The 18663-nt window shown below is 33.9% G+C and overlaps 1 non-coding gene across 1 annotated transcript; it reads right to left on the minus strand.

The window, feature by feature from the left end:
• Positions 1-18120: 18120 nt before the first annotated feature.
• Positions 18121-18224, minus strand: LOC141571481 (U6 spliceosomal RNA). Its single transcript, XR_012496209.1, has one exon. It is a non-coding gene; the product is annotated as a U6 spliceosomal RNA (small nuclear RNA).
• Positions 18225-18663: the final 439 nt, after the last annotated feature.

Here is an 18663-nt window from a genome sequence, read left to right on the forward strand (position 1 = left end):
TACCTCTCTTCCAAAGGCACCCGCTTGGGTATGTACAAATACTTATAGTTTACATTATCATTTATTTTAAGTATTAATGTCAATAATATTATTTATTTATATTTAATTATATATTAATATTATTATTATATTATTCAATATATCCATCGTGTGTTGCAATGGATGTACTAAATGGGTCTGTCTGGTTATCGATCTTAACTTGGCTTATTTTAGGGGTAGGGCTTATATTATGAGAATCTGAAAAATCATGCTAGGGTTTATTTTCTGGTTAGGTTTTATTTTCGGGGAAATATGGTATTTGTTGACTAGCTAAAAACTCCATCACAGACAGTGCCGTGTGAGCTGGTGCATTGTTCTGATGCAAGAGCCATGAATTGTTGGTGAAAACTTCAGGTGGTTTTTGTCTAACTTTTTCATGCAGCCTTCACAGCACTTCCAAATAGTAAACTTGGTTAACTGTTTGTCCAAGTGGTATGAGTGCATGATGAATAATCCCTCTGATATCAAAAAAAGATTAGCAACATCGTTTTGACTCTTGATTTGGACTGACGGAAATTTTTTGGTCGTGGAGAATTGGCTGATTTCCATTGTGCACTTTGACAGTTTGTTTCAGGGTCGTACTGTACACTCATGTTTCATCACCAGTGATAACATGGGCCCAAACATCCTCTTGCCTCTCCAAAAGGTCTTGGCAAACTTCGACTGTCCTTTGCTGTTGTTCATCGGTGAGCTGCTTTGGGATCATTTTTGCACATACTTTTCTCATGCCAAGATTTTCAGTTAAGATTTTTCTAACTGTTTCTCTATCAGTGTTTACTTGGTCTGCTTCTCACAGTCAGCTGACAATTTTGACATACAATTTGACAAATTTTTGCAATGTTTTTGTCAGTTCTGCTAGTTACTGCTAGTTACTGACCCTGACCTCTCTTCATCAGTGACACATTCTTTTCCCTCAGAAAAATGTTTAAGCCATTTGTACACTGCCATTTTCTTCATGGCACTATCCCCATAAACTTGATTTACATGTCTCTGATTTCTCTTCCACTCCTGCAAGTTTAACAAGAAATTTAATGTTTTTTAATTGCTCTAATTCAAGCTCAGACATTCTCCTTATGGCACATGAAAACACGCAACAACAATAATGAACGTCACTCATCAAGATATCACCACAAGTCAACATGAACACAGCTGAGAGACACAGATATACGAAGGTTCTGAAACCTTACTGAGCTGTTTGTACAGTGCTGCCAATGTAAGTGCATGGTGGCAGGTTCATAAACTTAATTGTCAGTACTTCATATTGTTCAGAATCAAACCTTGCATTTAGTTCTCATGTCTCCTTAGTTTAGTTAACTATGTTTTTTGTTGGATTTCATGACCTCAAAAGTTTTATGGTTACAGGCTGATTATTTGGTTAAATGTCCCTCAATTTTGATTTATGAAATATTTCCTCATAATTAGACTGAGGTTATACATTTTGTTTGGCAACGTCATCACAAGAGTGTTGCTGAGTTTATTTCACTGTATCCTAACAACTGGCACGTAATTTCAATTTGTTATATTACTGATAAAAATCAGTCTGATCATCTGCCAGTCTTCACTCTAAAATTACTTTTTTCCTTTCAGTTAATAATTATTTGGAGAGAAATAATTTGGTTTTACATAAACATCCCATTTCTATCTTTCCAATTTATTCATTCATGTATTTATATGAATATGAAATTCTGTTTTCCTATTATACTAAATGGGTTATAATAATTGATTATCATTATTATTAACAACATTCAACTTGTCAAATATTTGGCTATAGTCCTGCTTCTTCTGTCCCTTTGACAACTATCCATCATTCTTTGACACCATCTTATGTTCTGATGCAAGATGCTTCAGGCTCATTTATATTTTCTCTGCCTTAGCCCTGGAATCAATCATTTCTCCAAGGTGACTCAGTTGCTTTTAGTGGAGAATAACATTTTAAAAATATTATCTAGGATGACATCATAGAAATGGCAGAGGAGGTGAGCCTCTTGAAATCTCCCCTGGAATTTACATCAAATGAACAGCTATAATTCCACAAAGCAGTCCCTGCACAGCAAAACTAAGAGACCCATAACTGAAATCATCTAAGGTGGGCAAATTGGAAGAGTAGGGGAGGCAGGCAGAGGAAAGCGCAGAGTTGTGAGCCAGGCAGGCTGCAGAATGCAGACCAAGCTCAGAGCTCTGAGCTGGCTGCACTCCAGTGCTACAGCAATTGCTGGAGAGGGAAGAATTCAGACTGCTAACACTCCACTTATGGCCCACAGTCCAGCCTGAGGGATCAGCATATAACACAGCTGAACCCAACGCTCACTGCAGAGACCTCAGGGCAAAGACTGAGGAAAGAAGTGTGAAAACAGCAGTTTAAGACCTCAATGCCAAGCAGAGGATGGAAGGCACAGGCACAGAGCCGAACCTACCCCTCCCTACCCTCCCAGAGCTCACCCCACCCCCACCTGCCCAGTGCTAGAAGCAGAACAGTAGCAGTGTCAGATCAAAAGAACAAAATACTTGCACTTCTAGGAACTGCATCCCACAGCCATGAACTCATGGCCCAACTAGTTCTGGCAAAGGGAAGGGAGCCTTGGGTGCAGGATTGGCTGTGCTGGTGGTTGCCGCCATTGCTCAGAGCCACCTCTCACAACACACTGCACCCCTGCCCCCACCTATCTGGGAGGATCCCTGCAGGGGTTCACAGAGTCACTGAAATACACAGGCCCTGAATCTGGTGCGGGAAGAGTTTCAGAACTTCAGAAGTTCTCCACATCCCCCAACAGAGTGGGTGCCCTGAGAACCAGGTGACCTACTCACAGAGGAGAAGCCCACCTTCCAGGGAATCCCCCCATTATATGAGAAGCCAGACAGTGCAGAGAAAATACAATAATACAGCATGAGAGAGAATAAAAGGCTGAAGTCGTAGAGAAAATAAAGCAATCTACCAACACCTACTGGAAAGCAAAAAAAAGCTACCAAACTGTTGAAGAACCCACTTCTATAGATGCTTAGGAAGAGAAATAAAAATTCATTAATTGTCATAAAAAAACACACACAAAACAAAACAAGGAAACAAGGCAGCTCAGAAAGAAAATGAAAAGTCTCCAGAAAATGAACTTAAAGACATGGAAATATGTAACTTACATGACAGAAAATTCAGCATTGCAGTTCAGAAAAAAATCAACGAGATGCAAGAAAGCACAGACAGGCAATTTAATGTACTCAGAAACACAGTCAGAGAACAAAATGAACATTTTGCCAAAGAGATTGCAATTTTAAAACAACAACAAAACAGAATTTTGGGAGATTAAGAACTCAATAAAGGAAATGAAGAATGAAATAGCCAACTTAGGTAATAAAGCTGGCCAGATGGAAGAAAAAATTAGTGACATCAAAGATAGAAATCTGGAAATGACATGGATGGAAGAAGAAAGACATTTGAGACGTAAAAGAAATGAAAGAACTCTGGAAGAACTTCCTGACTCCATCAGAAAGAGCAATATAAGAATAATGGGCATACCAGAAGGAGAAGAAAGGGAGAAAGGAACAGAGAGTATATTCAAACAGTTGATGAGAACTTCCCAAACTTCTGGAAAGAACTGGATTCTCAAATCCAAAAAGCAAACAGAACACCTAATTACCTCAATCACAACAGGCCTTCTCCAAGGCACATTATAGCCAGGAGAGAGTGGCTCAAATATTCAAACTATTGAAAGAGAGAAGCTGTGAGCCAAGAATAATATATCCAGCAAAGATATCCTTTAGATATGAAGAAAGAATAAAGACCTCTCCAGACATACAGAAGCTGAGGGAATTTTCTAACACACAACCATCACTACAAGAAATACTGGAGGAGTTTCTTCAACCTGAAACAAAAAAGCAAAATATACAAAACCATGAGTAGAATTACGAACAGACAGACAGAGCCAGGAAATGGCAACCCTATACTTAATAAGACATTATACACTTAAACATAACATACTAGGTAAAGAAGAAAGAAAAAACCACTTAAAAAAAGAGGAAAAAGATCACTTGCTACTGCAGTGAATAAATCAACTCACAGACTAAATAGGGATAATTTGTGACAACCAAAATACAAAAGTGGAGAGAGTAAAGGTCTGAACTGGCATGAGGGAATGGAGAAAGTAAGCTATTGAAGAAAATGGAATACTCTAAATATGAAACGTTATTTTACATAAACTTAATGGTAACCATTCAAAAAAGAAATCCAGAACTTAAATATATAACATAAAAAAGAAGAAACAGAGGGAAAAAAATCACAGAATATCACCACACTGGAATAATAGACAGCAACAAAAAGGAAAAGAAACAATGGAGACACAGACCTACCAGAAAACCAGAAACAGAATGATAGGAAGTCCTTATATATCAATAGTCATCCTAAATGTAAATGGACTGAACTCACCAATAAAAAGTCACAGAGTAGGAGATTGCATCAACAAACTAAACCCAACCATATGCCGCCTCCAAGAGACATATCTCAGCTGCAAGGACAAATATAGATTCAAAGTGAAAAGGTGGAAACTGACACTCTAAGCAAATGGTATTCAGAGAAAATCAGGTGTAGTCATACTGATATCAGATGAAACAGACTTCAGGATAAAAAAGGTAACAAGACACAAAGATGGATATTTCATAATGATAAAGGTGACTATACAACAAGAAGACAGTCATCAATATTTATACCTCTAATCAGGGGGCATTAAAATATACAAAGCAACTACTAACAGAACAAAAGGGAGAAATAGACAAAAACACAATTATAGTAGGGAGCCTAAATACATCATGGATAGCTATGGATAGATCATCCAAACAGAAAATAAATAAGAAAATGTCAGCCCCAAATTGCACATTATACCAAATGGATATAATTGACATTTATAGAGCACTTCAACCTAGAACATCAGACTATACATGGAGAATGCACACGGAACATTCTCAAGGATAGACCATACATTGGAACATAAAACTAGCCTCCGCAAATTTAAGAGGATTGAATCATACCAAGCATATTCTCTTATCAAAAGGCTTTGAAATTGGATATCAACTGCAAAAAGAAAGCAGGAAAAGCCACAAATATGTAGAGATTAAACAACATACTTTTAAAGAATGAGTGGGTCAAAGAAAAAAGAAGAGGAGAGATCAAAACAAATGAGAATGAAAACACATCCTACCAAAATTTTGGGGATGCAATGAAAACAGTTTTAAGAGGGAAATTTATATCATCACAGGCCTATCTCAAGAAAGAAGAAAAATCCCAGATAAATAACCTCACATTGCACTTTAAAGAACTAGAAAAAGAGGAAAAAATGAAACCCAAAGTCAGCAGAAGAAAATGAAAAATAAAAATCAGAGCATAACTAAATGAAATAGAGAACAAAAAGATAATAGAAAAATGAATGTAACAAATTGCTGGTTCTTTCAAAAGATTAATAAAATTGACGAACCCTTGGCTAGACTCACTAAGATAAAAAGAGAAAAGACACAAATAAACAAAATGAGAAATGAAAGAGGGGAAGTTACCTCGGATGCCACAGAAATACAAAGGATTAAGCAAGAACTATGAAGGGCTATAGGCCACCAAATTCAATAACCTAGAAGAAATGGACATGTTTTTAGAAACATATAGTCTTCCTAGGCTAATTCATGAAGCATTGGAAAATCTAAATAGACCAATTAACAGTAAGGAAATTGAAACAATCATTTGAATCCTTCCCAAAAGCAAAAGTCAAGGACCAGATGGCTTCACTAGTGAATTCCTACCAAACATTCAAACAGGATCTAATACCAATCCTATTCAAACTCTTCCAAAAAATTAAATAAGAGACAATGCTCCCTAACTCACTTTATGAGGCCAACATTACTCTGATACCAAAACCTGGTAAGGATAATACAAAAAAGAAAATTACAGACCAATATCTCTGATGAATACAGAAGCAAAATTCCTAAACAAAATTCTGGCAAATTGAATGCAACAATATATTACAAAGATTATACATCACGACCAAGTGGGATTCATCCCAGGGCTACAAGGATGGTTCAAATAAACAAATCGATCAATGTGATACATCACATAAACAAAAGAAAGGATAAAAATAATATGATTATATCAATTGATGCAGAAAAAGCATATGACAAGATACAACATTCATTTATGATTAAAACACTTAATAAAACAGGTAAAGAAGGAAAATACTTTAACATAATAAAGGCCATATATGACAAACCCCCAACTAATATCATAAATACTGGTGAAAAACTAAAGCCCTTTGCCTTACGTTCAGGAACATGACAGGGCTGTCCCTATCATCTCTGCTTTTCAACATAGTGTTAGAAGCCCTTGCCAGAGCAATCAGGCAAGAGAAAGAAATAAAAGGCATCCAAATTGGGAAAGAAGAAGTTAAATTGTCACTTTTTGCAGAATGCATGATGCTATATATAGAAAACCCTAAAGACTCCACCAAAAAGCTATTAGAAACAATCAACGAATACAGTAAAGTTGCTGGCTACAAAATCAACGTACAAAAGTCCATTGCATTCCTATATACTAACCATGAACTCTTAGAAAAAGAAACAAAACAAAACATTCCTTTTGCAATTGCGACAAAAAGAATAAAATACTTAGGAATAAACTTAACCAAGGATGTGAAAGACCTATACACTGACAACTATAAGACATTTTAAAAAGAAATTGAAGAAGCCAAAAAGGAATGGAAAGACGTTCCATATTCACAGATTGGAAGAATGAACATAGTTAAAATGGCCATATTACTCAAAGCAATATACAGATTTAATGGAATCCCCATCAAAATCCCAATGGCATTTTGAAAAGAAATAGAACAAATCATCATCAGAATTTGTATGAAACCACAAAAGGCCCCGAAAAGCCAAAGCAATCCTAAGAAAAAAGAACACTGCTATAGGTATCACACTCCCTAACTTCGTCTTGTACTACAGGGCAACAATAATCAAACCAGTATGGTAATTGGCAGAAAAACAGACACACAGACCAATGGAATAGAATCAGGAATCCAGAAAGAAACCTACATAAATATGGACAGATAATTTTCGACAAAGAAGCCAAAAATATACAATGGAGAAATGACAGACTCTTCGATAAATGGTGCTGGGAGAATTGGAAAGCCACGTGCAAAAAAATGAACTAGACTGCTATCTGTCACTGTATACCAAAATTAACTCAAAATGGATCAAAGACCTGGGCATAAGACCCAAAACAATAAACTGCATAGAAGAAAACATAGGTACTAAACTTACGGACTCTGGGTTCAAGAGGATTTTATGAATTTGACCTCAAAAGCAGGGGAAATAAAAGCTAAAATAAACAAATGCAACTATATCAAACTAAAAATCTTCTGCAAAGCAAAATAAACCATCGAAAAAATAAAGAGGCAACCAACCTAATGGGAGAAGATTTTTGCAAACAACACCTCTGATAAGGGGCTAATATCCAAAATATATAAGGAACTCATACAACTCAACAATAAAAACCCAAACAATCCAATTTAAAAATGGGCAGAGGACCTCAATAGACATTTCTCCAAAGAGGACATACAAATGGCAAATACACATATGAAAAATGCTCAACATCACTAATCATAAGAGAAATGCATATAAAAACCACAATGAGATACCACTTCACACCAGTTGGAATGGCTATCATCAACAAGACAAATAATAACAAGTGTTGGAGAGGCTGTGGAGATAAAGGAACCTTCATACACTGTTGGTGGGAATGCAGATTGGTGCAGCCGCTATGGAAGGCAGTGTGGAGGTTCCTCAAAAACTTAAAAATACAATTACCATATGACCCCTCAATCCCTCACTTGGGTATCCACCCAAAAAACCTGAAAACATTTATCCATAAAGATATATGTGCTCTGATGTTCATTGCAGCTTTATTTACAGTGTCCAAGACATGGACACAACCACAGTGTCCTTCGATAGATGAATGGACAATGAAGCTGTCATATATATATACACAATGGAATACTACTCTGCCATAAGAAAAGACGAAATAGTGCCTTTTGCGACAACATGGGTGGATCTTGAGATTGTAATGCTAAGTGAAATAAGTCAGACAGAAAAAGTTGAGAACCATATGATTTCACTGATATGTGGTATATAAAACTGAAAACAACAAAGGAACAAGACAAATAAATGAAGAAACAAAATCTCATAGACACAGACAATAGTTTGGTGGTTACCAGAGGGTAAGGGGGGAGGGGAGATGGTAGATGAGGGTAAAGGGGATCATGGTGATTCAGGAAGGAAAACTGACTCTGGGTGGTGAACGCACAATGTGATATATAGATGATGTGTTACAGAATTTTACACCTGAAATCTATGTAACTTTACTAACAATTGTCACCCCAATAAACTTTCATTAAAAAAAGTATTATCTGGGAGCTACATGTCCTCATTCTTATTAGATTTTGAAAGAACAGAGACCAAAGCCAAACCAGCATCTTAGGAAATGTTCTGTCCTTTTGCTCATACCTGAAATTTGCAATATCCCCACCAATTTTGGCTCCTGGAATGGCATGAACTAACTGATATTTCAGTCACAATGGGGGCGACTTTTTGGCGAGTAAATTAATGAATGATTATTGAGCTCCCAAGTCTGTAAAACCTTAAAAGTCTCATTGTGTTCCTTTTATTTCCTCCTACATAGCTATTACTGCATGCAGGTATTATTTTGTCAGTGTATCGGCCCCACCTGCTGGTATCTTTGGTGCATTCCAGTTTTAAAAATGTACAATATGCTTTTTTCTTTTTTTTTTTTTGGTTGTTGTTGACATTTTTACCATTTGACTTCCATCCTCTCCTTATTCTTTTCAAAAAATTTTATTGAATTTATTGGGGTGATATTGGTTAGTAAAATTATATAGGTTTCAAGTATACAATTCTATATAATATATCATCTATATATCCCATTGTATGTTATCCACCCAAAGTCAATTTTTTCCATCTCCCTTATTCTTAAAACAAAGTCCCCACTCCCAACCCAGGTAAGACTCCATCCTGTCTTGGTTGTTCTAATATTTTCTTCCCTCCTGCTCCTACTCATCCATGTCACTGCTTTTTCCTCAATTAGCCTATAAATATGACAAGTATGCAAAGCTACATCTTGTTGATAGCTCACACATTCTAGATCCCTTGTCCTCTGAGAGCCTGACATACAAGGTCAGACAATTAAGTTTGAGACTCATCCTAGAAAAAGTGCTACATACCTCATTGCTGAATATCTCTACAGTCACCTTCAAAGTACTTCCCTTGGGAAGCTATGCACCAATGCCAGCGCCTAGTACACCCTTCAAAGCAATTTTGGAACTCTTTTTCTGGAATGGCCATCAGAGCTGTCATTATATTACCCTTGATGTCCTGAATGTCATCAAAATACCTTCCTTTCAATATTTATTTTATCTTAGGGTAAAGAAAGAAGTCATTGGGGGCCAGATTAGGTGAGTAGGGAGGGTCTTCCAATACAGTTATTTGTTGACTGGCTAAAAACTCCCTCACAGACAGTGCCGGTTGAGCTGGTGCATTGTCGTGATGTAAGAGCCATGAATTGTTGGGGAAAAGTTCAGGTCGTCTAACTTTGTCACGCAGACTTTTCAGCACTGCCAAATAGTAAATTTGGTTAACAGTTTGTCCAGTTGGAACAAAATCGTAATGGATAATCCCTCTGATATCACAAAAGGTTAGCAGCATCGTTGCAACAAGTTTGCGAACTTAATTGTCAGAACTCATGTGTGTGTGAATAACTGTGCACTAAACTCTAACAGATGACTCAGACCCCCCAATGTAACATAAATACTGCCTCAAGATTTACCCCCATTTTTCTCCTTTCCTAAATTATTTGCCTGTTTCTGTATCTGTTAATAAGTTGTGATATCCAAAAACCTACAAATAATTCTTGACAGTTCCCTTTCTCTCAATCTTAATAAACTGCTATAATTATTATGAGATTCATCTCCAAATGTTGCTATATTGATGTTCCCTCTGATATAGTTTACGTTTATTTGAAGATAATTTTATTATCCATACTGCATAAATCAATTTAAAATGTGTCTTGTTATATTGATCATAAAATTCCAAATCTTGCATCATAATTACATTATCAGGGTCTATCCTACATATCCCATGTTACTTTCTGAACTTCTTCCCCTGACTCATTGTTCTTTAGCCTCATTGTATTTTACGTTCTTTTCCTTATACCTTATATATTCTTTCTTATATGCCCAGCTATTTCTTTCCTTTTTTCATTTTTACCTCCCTCTCCGAACTCCTTATTGAGTCTGTTGAGTTTCTCAAGTTTCTTGCTATCCAACTATCGCTCACTTGCTTACCACCAAAAGTTTTCAACAAGTTCTTTTTCCATGACCAGATTCATTCTTTGTCTTTCAGGTCCCAACATAATTATTTTTTCAGAAAAACTTTCTTAGACCACTTTATAGAATGTTTCCTCTCTGCATATATTCCCTATGTATTTCCTTCTTGGCAAACTATCATAAACTGTTTATATTTTGTTTATTCATATGACCACTTTTAAATTATCTGTCCCTGAAAACTAATATAAGATATTTAAGATTTATCTCTCTTGTTAACCATTGGTAAGACAGACACAATCTTGCGACAGAGTAAATGTTTATTACATATTTTTAGAATTAATAAATGAATCTCACCTCAACACTCTAGTAAACCCCAAAAAATCATTATCAACACCCACTTTGTCTCTATACTACAACATGGAATATAGAATTAAAGTACATTTTCTACAATATAAAATACTCATTTTCTTTGATAAGCAACAAATAAGTACATATGTATTTAATAAAAATATTCTTACTCAAATTGTATTGTCAAAGATTATACATCAAGGAATACTACAAACATTTCCCAAGAGAAAATATAGATTTGATAAAAATAACACCTTACATTGCTTGAGGATTCATAATGCATGTAGTTCCTGGACAGTAACAACTATAGATGTCATCATATGTTAATCCCAGATTAATTCCAAGCAACTGTGCCAGAACAACTGAAAATGCCTCTAAAGTTATTCTCTTTGGATACTAAAGACAAAAAAAAAAAATTTGTTGCCTAAGTTATTTCTTCACTCCTTTGAACTTTTCAATAACTTGTGGGCATGTTACCTAAACGCAGATACAAATTTAAGAAACTAACACACCAAAGTTCATTATCTTCTTAGAAATAAGGAAAACAAAAAATAGGTAAGTTGTATGTTTTTTGAACAATAGTATTTTTAATCCAAATGGCATTGACATGTAACAAAATAAAATTAAAGCTACTACCCTGTTTCCCCGAAAATAAGACCTAGCCGGACAATCAGCTCTAATGCGTCTTTTGGAGCAAAAATTAATACAAGATCCGGTCTTATTTTTACTATAAGACCGGGTATAATATAATATAATATAATATAATATAATATAATATAATATAATATAATATAATACAATATTAGTATAATATAATATATAATATCAGGTTTTATATTAATTTTTACTCCAAAAGATTCATTAGAGCTGATTGTCTGGCTAGGTCTTACTTTCGGGGAAGCAGGGTATGTTTTTATTACATGTTACTAATTTAAATTCTAATAAACTTTAAAAACTTTTTGAGAAAAATAAGCATTTTTTCAGTAACAATATAATTTCCCAGGAACACTTGGAAAAAATACACAAACTCTTAAGGATTGAATTAGAAGTTTTTATTTCAGAAATATTTTTAGGAGAGAAAATCAAACTAATTTTTTCTAATGGCAAGTAGCATTTCTTTTGTCTTAAATCAAGCACTAAAGAAAGTGCTACAATTAAGAGATGCAGTAAACACAAGATGTATGAGGCTACTCTGGTAGTGTAACACTGCATAATGTTTTACAGCAAACTTATTTTGATAAGTAAAAAGAGTATACCCTCTAAAATAATAAAAAGTATAATATAGTAAATACATAAACCAAATAACATAGGTGTTTACTTTTATTATCAAGTATTATGTACTGTATTGCTATACTTTCATATGACTGGCAGTGCAGTAGGTTTGTTTATACCAGCATCACCACAAACACGTGAGTAATGTCTTGCACTGTCATGTTACAATGGCTACAACCTTACTAGGTTATGGTAATTTTTCAGCTCCATTATAATCTTACGGGACTATCATCATATAAGCAGTCAGGTGCTGACCTCAATGACATGTTGGTGCATGGTTGTTTTCATTATATTTGAGACCAACGTTAAATACCTTACTACATTCAGGTTATTAATAAGCTAAAAGAAAAAGATAAACTGCCAGATATACACAACCTATCAAGATTTAATCATGAAGAAACAGAAAATATGAACAGACCAATTACTAGTAAGGAGATTGAACTAGTGACCGAAAACCTCCCAACAACAAAAATAAGTGCAGGAACTGATGGCTTTACTGGTAAATTCTACCACACATTTACTGAGGATTTAATACCAATCTTCCTCAAACTCTTCCACAGAATAGAAGAACCCTCACAAACTCATTCTATGAGATCAGCATTACCCTGATAGCAAAACACTCAACAAGAACAAAATTACAAACCAATATCCCTGATGAATATTGATACAAAAATCCTCAACAAAATACCAGCACACCAAATTCAATAGCACATTAAAAGGATTATACACTATGATCAAGTGGGATTTTTTCCTGGAATTCAAGGATTATGTAACATACAAAAATCTATCAATGTTATATACCATTTTAACAGAATGAAGGGAAAAATCCACCTGATTATCTCAGTTAATGCAGAAAACACATTTCAGAAGATTCAACACTTTTTTTGTGATAAACAACACTCACAAAATGGAAATATGAGAAAACTACCTCAACATAATAAATGACATGTATGGAAAGCTCACAAATAACATGATACTTAATGGTGAAATCCTGAAAGTTTTTCCTCTAAGATAGAGAATAAGACAGGATGCTCTCTTTCAACATTTCATTTAACATAGTATTGGAAGACCTAGCCAGAGCAATTAAGCAATAAAATAAACAAAACACTTCTATCTTGGAAAGTAAAATTATCTCTGTTCACAGTCGACATGATCCTAAATGCAGAAAACACATAAAAGAAACTCTTAGAACTAATAGATGAATTACAGGATATAAAATTAACACAATTGATTGTGTTTCTATATACTTACAACGAACAATCTGAAATTGTTTCTGAAATTTGAAATTTAGAAATCTGAAATTTCTGAATTTAGAAAATAATTCCAGTTAAAATATCATAAAAAAGAGTGAAATACTTAGGAATAAACTTAAAGAAGGAGGTAAAAGATTTGTATACTGAACACTGCAAATTATTGCTGAAAGAAATTACAGAAGCCACAAATAAATGGACAGAAAGTCCATATCCATGAATTGGAAGACATAATGTTGTTAAGATGTCATGAATACCAAAAGAGATCTGAAGATTCAATGCAATTTCTACAACAATCCCAACAGCATTTGTTGATAAAAATAGGGAAAAAAATCTCAACATTCATATGGAATCTCAATGGACACTGAATAATCATAACACTTTCAAAAAAGAAGAACGAAGTTGAAAGATTCACATTTACTGATTTCAAAACATAGTACAAAGTTAAAGGAATCAAAACTATGGAACTAGCCTAAAGACAAGTCTATAGATCATTGGAGTATAACAGAGAGCCTAGAAATTAACCCTCAGATATATGGTCAAATGATCTACGACAAGGGTACCAAGACCACAAAATGGGGAAAAAACAATCTCTTCAACAAAAACGCTCAATGGAGAAAAAGATAAGCCTCTTCAATAAATGGTGATGGGAAAACTGGATACCCACATGGAAAAGAATACAGTCTGACCCTTATATTACACCATACACAAAAAATTAACTCAAAATGGATTAAAGATCTAAATATAAGACCCAGAACTGTAAAACTCCTAGAAGAAAACATAGAGGAAAACTTGATGACATTGAGTTTGACAATGATTTCTTGGATATAATGTCAAACACACGGGCAACAAAAGCAAAAAATGACAAATGGGATTACACCAAATTTAAATTTTTTTGCTTCAAAGGACACAGTTAACAGAGTATAAAAGCAATCTCCAGAATGGGAGATTATATTGGCAAATCATATATCTGATAAGGGGTTAATATTCATAATATAAAGAGCTCCTACCACTTAAAAACAAGAAATCAAATAGCTCAAATTAAAAAAAGGGGGCTAAATGTAAAATTTTTAGCTATTTTAATTCTTTTTTAAATATAATTTTTATATTAGTTTCAGGTGTGCAAAACAACATACTGGTTAGACATTTACACCCCACACAAATTTGTAACTTCCCCCAAGTCTACCTCCCCTCCAACATTGCATATAGCTGTTACACTAACATTGTCTATACTGTACTTTACATCCTGTGACTATATATATATATATATATATATATATATATATATATATATATATATATTTAATTATAGTTGACATGCAATATTATTCTACTTCAGCTTCAGGTGTGCAGCACAGTGGTCAGATATCTACACAATCTATGAAGTGATCCCCCCGATAAATCCAGTACCTCTCTAGCACCCAACATAATCTTTATAACATTATTGATTATATTCCCCATACTGTATTTCACATCCCCGTGACTATTTTGTGACTACCAATTTGTACTTTCTAATCCCTTCACCTTCTCCCCTATCCCCAAACCCCCTCCCATTTAGCAACCATCAGTTTTTTTCTCTGTATCTCTGAGTCTATTCCTGTTTTGTTTGCTCATTTATTCTGTTCCTCAGATTCCACATATAAATGAGATCATATAGTATTTGTCTTTCTCAGTCTGACTTATTTCACTTAGAATAATATTCTCTAGGTCCATCCATGTTGTTGCAAATTTTATGCTTAATATTTTCTCATCTAAAAAACAATACATAAATATTAGTTTTTGTTATTATATATTTTGTAACCTAAAGTAAACATCACAAAATATATTTGGTCTCTTTTTCCCTTTCTGATTTTGTTCTTCTGTATAAGTTACAATTTCTGCTAGCTTATACTTATTTCATCTTAGTTTTTTTCCTTCTTTTTCCCTCCAATCTTTATAATTTTTAAAAGAAAAAAGATGTGTTTATAATTAAGCAAGATGAAAACTTAACTTGGAATACAAAAATGTTAAAATGGATAATTTATTTAATAAAGGTGATAATAATGAGTAAAAGGGGTGGGGGCCTAAGGATTTGAATAGACATTTCTCCAGAGGTGATATACAAAAAGCTAAAAAGCATATGAAAAGATGCACAATATCACAAATAATCATAGAAATGCAAATCAAAACCACAAAGAGATATCATTTCATACCAATTAGGATGATTGCTATTGAAAAAAAAACACAGAGAAAATAACAAGTGTTGGTGATGTTTTGATGAATATAAGTAAACTGTTAGTGGGATTATAAAACGGTGTAAGCAATATGAAAATCAGTATGATGGTACCTCAAAATATTAAAGATAGAACTACCATATGATCAAGCAAACCCATTCTGGGTACATATCCAAAATAATTGACATTGGTATCTCAAAGAGATATCTGCACTCCCATGCTTATTGCAGCATTATTCACAATAGCCAAGGTATGGAAACAACTGAAGTGTCCATTGACAGATGAATAGATAAGGAAAATGTATGTATATACATATATACTTACATACATGCATACATAAACACATGGAATATATTCAGCCATAAAAATAATGAAAAAGTCACGGACATATGTGGATGGCACTATGCTAAGTGAAACAAGCCAGATAGAAAAAGACAAATATTGGGTGATCTCCCTTATATGTGGAATCTAAATATATCATACTCACAGAAGCAGAGAATAGAATAGTGGTTGCCAGCAGTTAGAGGGTTTGAGAAATGGAGTCATGTTGCTCAAAGGCTACACTTTTAATTATGTAAGTTGAAAAGCTCTGGAGATCTGTTTCACAACTATGCAAATAAACTTACTACTGAACTGCACACTTAAAAATAGCTAAGATAGTGTATTTTATATGTTTTTTACCATAATAAAAATCCTTTTAAAATTATGACATTTCAGTTTCAAAATCTATAAAAATGCATTTTCTAGAAATCTGTCAAAGGAGCATGGTAAATACACTATATGTGCATTCATTCCCGGAAGTGGATATTAACTTTCAAAACGTCACATAGCTACTAAAGAGATGGGAGTAAAATTCATACCAGAGCAATTCCTGCAGCAAGCTTTGGATCACATGCCATTCCATGATAGGTTGCTCCCACATAATTAGGATAGTTCCTATAACTAAATAACAAAATTTTTCTTTGGCTAAATGCATTTTAAATTATTAATAACTTAATGACCTTTTAAGAATTGCATTCCTCAATAAAGCTATGTTTATTTTAAAACATGAATATTACATATCATGTCTGATACTGTCAATCATTTTGTATTTGCATAATCACCCATTTCTACAAAGTTAGGGTCTAAAGGCTACTTTAACGTTATTTGACACACAGTCCAGAACCCGGTGACTAATCCTTCCAAAAAAATTAACCAACACTGCTGTTACCACTGGATCTATATAATTCTCAGGATAGCTTACGGCCATGATTTGCACATAGTGAACCACTGAAGTGTGTAAAAATGTTTGATTAGAGGACAAATAGAGAAAGAGACAAAATATGCAGTAGACTCACTAAAAGAAAAAGAGAGAGAGGATGTACAAAGTGTCCTCACTCGTTTTTGTTCTTAGTTAATGTTGCTTTTGAATCCCCAAATCTGACCTTAGATTCCACAGGAAATGCAAAGAGATTTATAAATGTATTCCATATTGTTTAAGACTTCAGAATTATGTTTTTGGCTTCTTTCATCTAAGATAATCAAATTACTTAAACAAAAATCTATATAAAGACTCTTGAATGATATAGTGCAAGTAGTTAAATAGCTACACCTTTATTTATTTTTTTAACCATTCAAGACAGCATTTAATGAAGTGTTTTTTAAGTAATTCCACAGGCATTCAGGGAGAAGGAATTTCCTCTGATAAATACTTCACAGTTGCAGTAATAATGCTCTACTCCTTTATTCACAAGCAAGGTTTATAAGTTGGGTTTACTTCATGTACTCTTTAAATTCTGATTTTGTTGTTGTTGTTATTGTTTTCCTCCAGAAAAAATGGCAGCTAGGCAGCCAGTAAAAGCTGCTGATGTGCTCGTGCTGTGTGATGAAGCCATCTACTCATTACCTGTATTTTTAAGTTCTCACAAGAAGCCCACTGCAAGTCCTGACAGTTTTAAAAATTTAGTTTCAGCATTTTTAAAGATAGAGGAATTCCGTGTTTCCCCGAAAGTAAGACGTAGCTGGACCATCAGCTCCAATGCATCTTTTGGAGCAAAAATTAATATAAGACCCGGTCTTAATATAATAATATAGAATAGAATAGAATAGAATAGAATAGAATAGAATAGAATAGAATAGAATAGAATAGAATAGAATAGAATAGAATACAATACAATACAATACAATACAATACAATACAATACAATACAATACAATACAATACCAGGTCTTATATTTATTTTTGCTCCAAAAGACACATTAGAGCTGATGATCCAGCTAGGTCTTATTTTTGGGGAAACACGGTTGTCATTATGTTATTTGTTTATTTCTCTGAAAATATTCAAGTTTATTTTTAAAGCCTAATTAAGAAAATTGATGCTGACTTGGTTAGTTTGATTTATCAACTCATGTTCTCCAAAGATCTTATATTCTCAGTGGCACAAATGCTGCTCCCTAGGTTTATTAAGTTCTTATACTTGTTAAATTAAAATAGCCCTATCATCTCTAGGATGTTTGAGAAACCATTAAAGTGAAATATTGAAAAATAGATTATGTTTCTTTGGCTTTTGTCCTCCTCAGTGGTATATCTCATTCCAGACCCCTAGCAACTATGTATTCTTTTTTTCTCTACCCCTAGAAAGTCATGCATTAATATAAAAAAATATGGAACGCTTCCTGAATTTGCATATCAGGCTTGCGCAGGGGCCATGCTAATCTCTGTATCGTTCAAATTTTAGTATGTGTGCTGCCGAAGTGAGCACTAAATAGCTACATCTTTAGTCAATATAGAAATACTAGGAGGTAACCATATTACCATTTTAATGTTTTATAACCAGCTTTATATGCAATTATTGCATTCTGTTAACTTATTTTTATTTTATTTAATGTCAAAATGATGGTTTTAATTATTTACCTCTGAGAAAATCTTTAAAACCACAGAGTTCCATGTTTATTCCAAGACTTTCTACATATTCTAGTTCATTACATTTCCATAGGTAAATACACCACTCTGAGAATAATGGCCTACCATAATTTAGTGTCTTACCTTGTTATCTGATTTTTACATTTTGCACTTTGTCAACACAATACTCAGACACTCTTTTTTTGAGGTGTCTTATCATTATACATAATAAATTTGTACATAATTTTGATAACTAACATATCAAATACTTTTATAAACTCTATATCAATGCAAATAAG

This window comes from Rhinolophus sinicus, linkage group LG04 (genome assembly GCF_036562045.2).
Source record: "Rhinolophus sinicus isolate RSC01 linkage group LG04, ASM3656204v1, whole genome shotgun sequence".
NCBI lineage: Eukaryota > Metazoa > Chordata > Mammalia > Chiroptera > Rhinolophidae > Rhinolophus > Rhinolophus sinicus.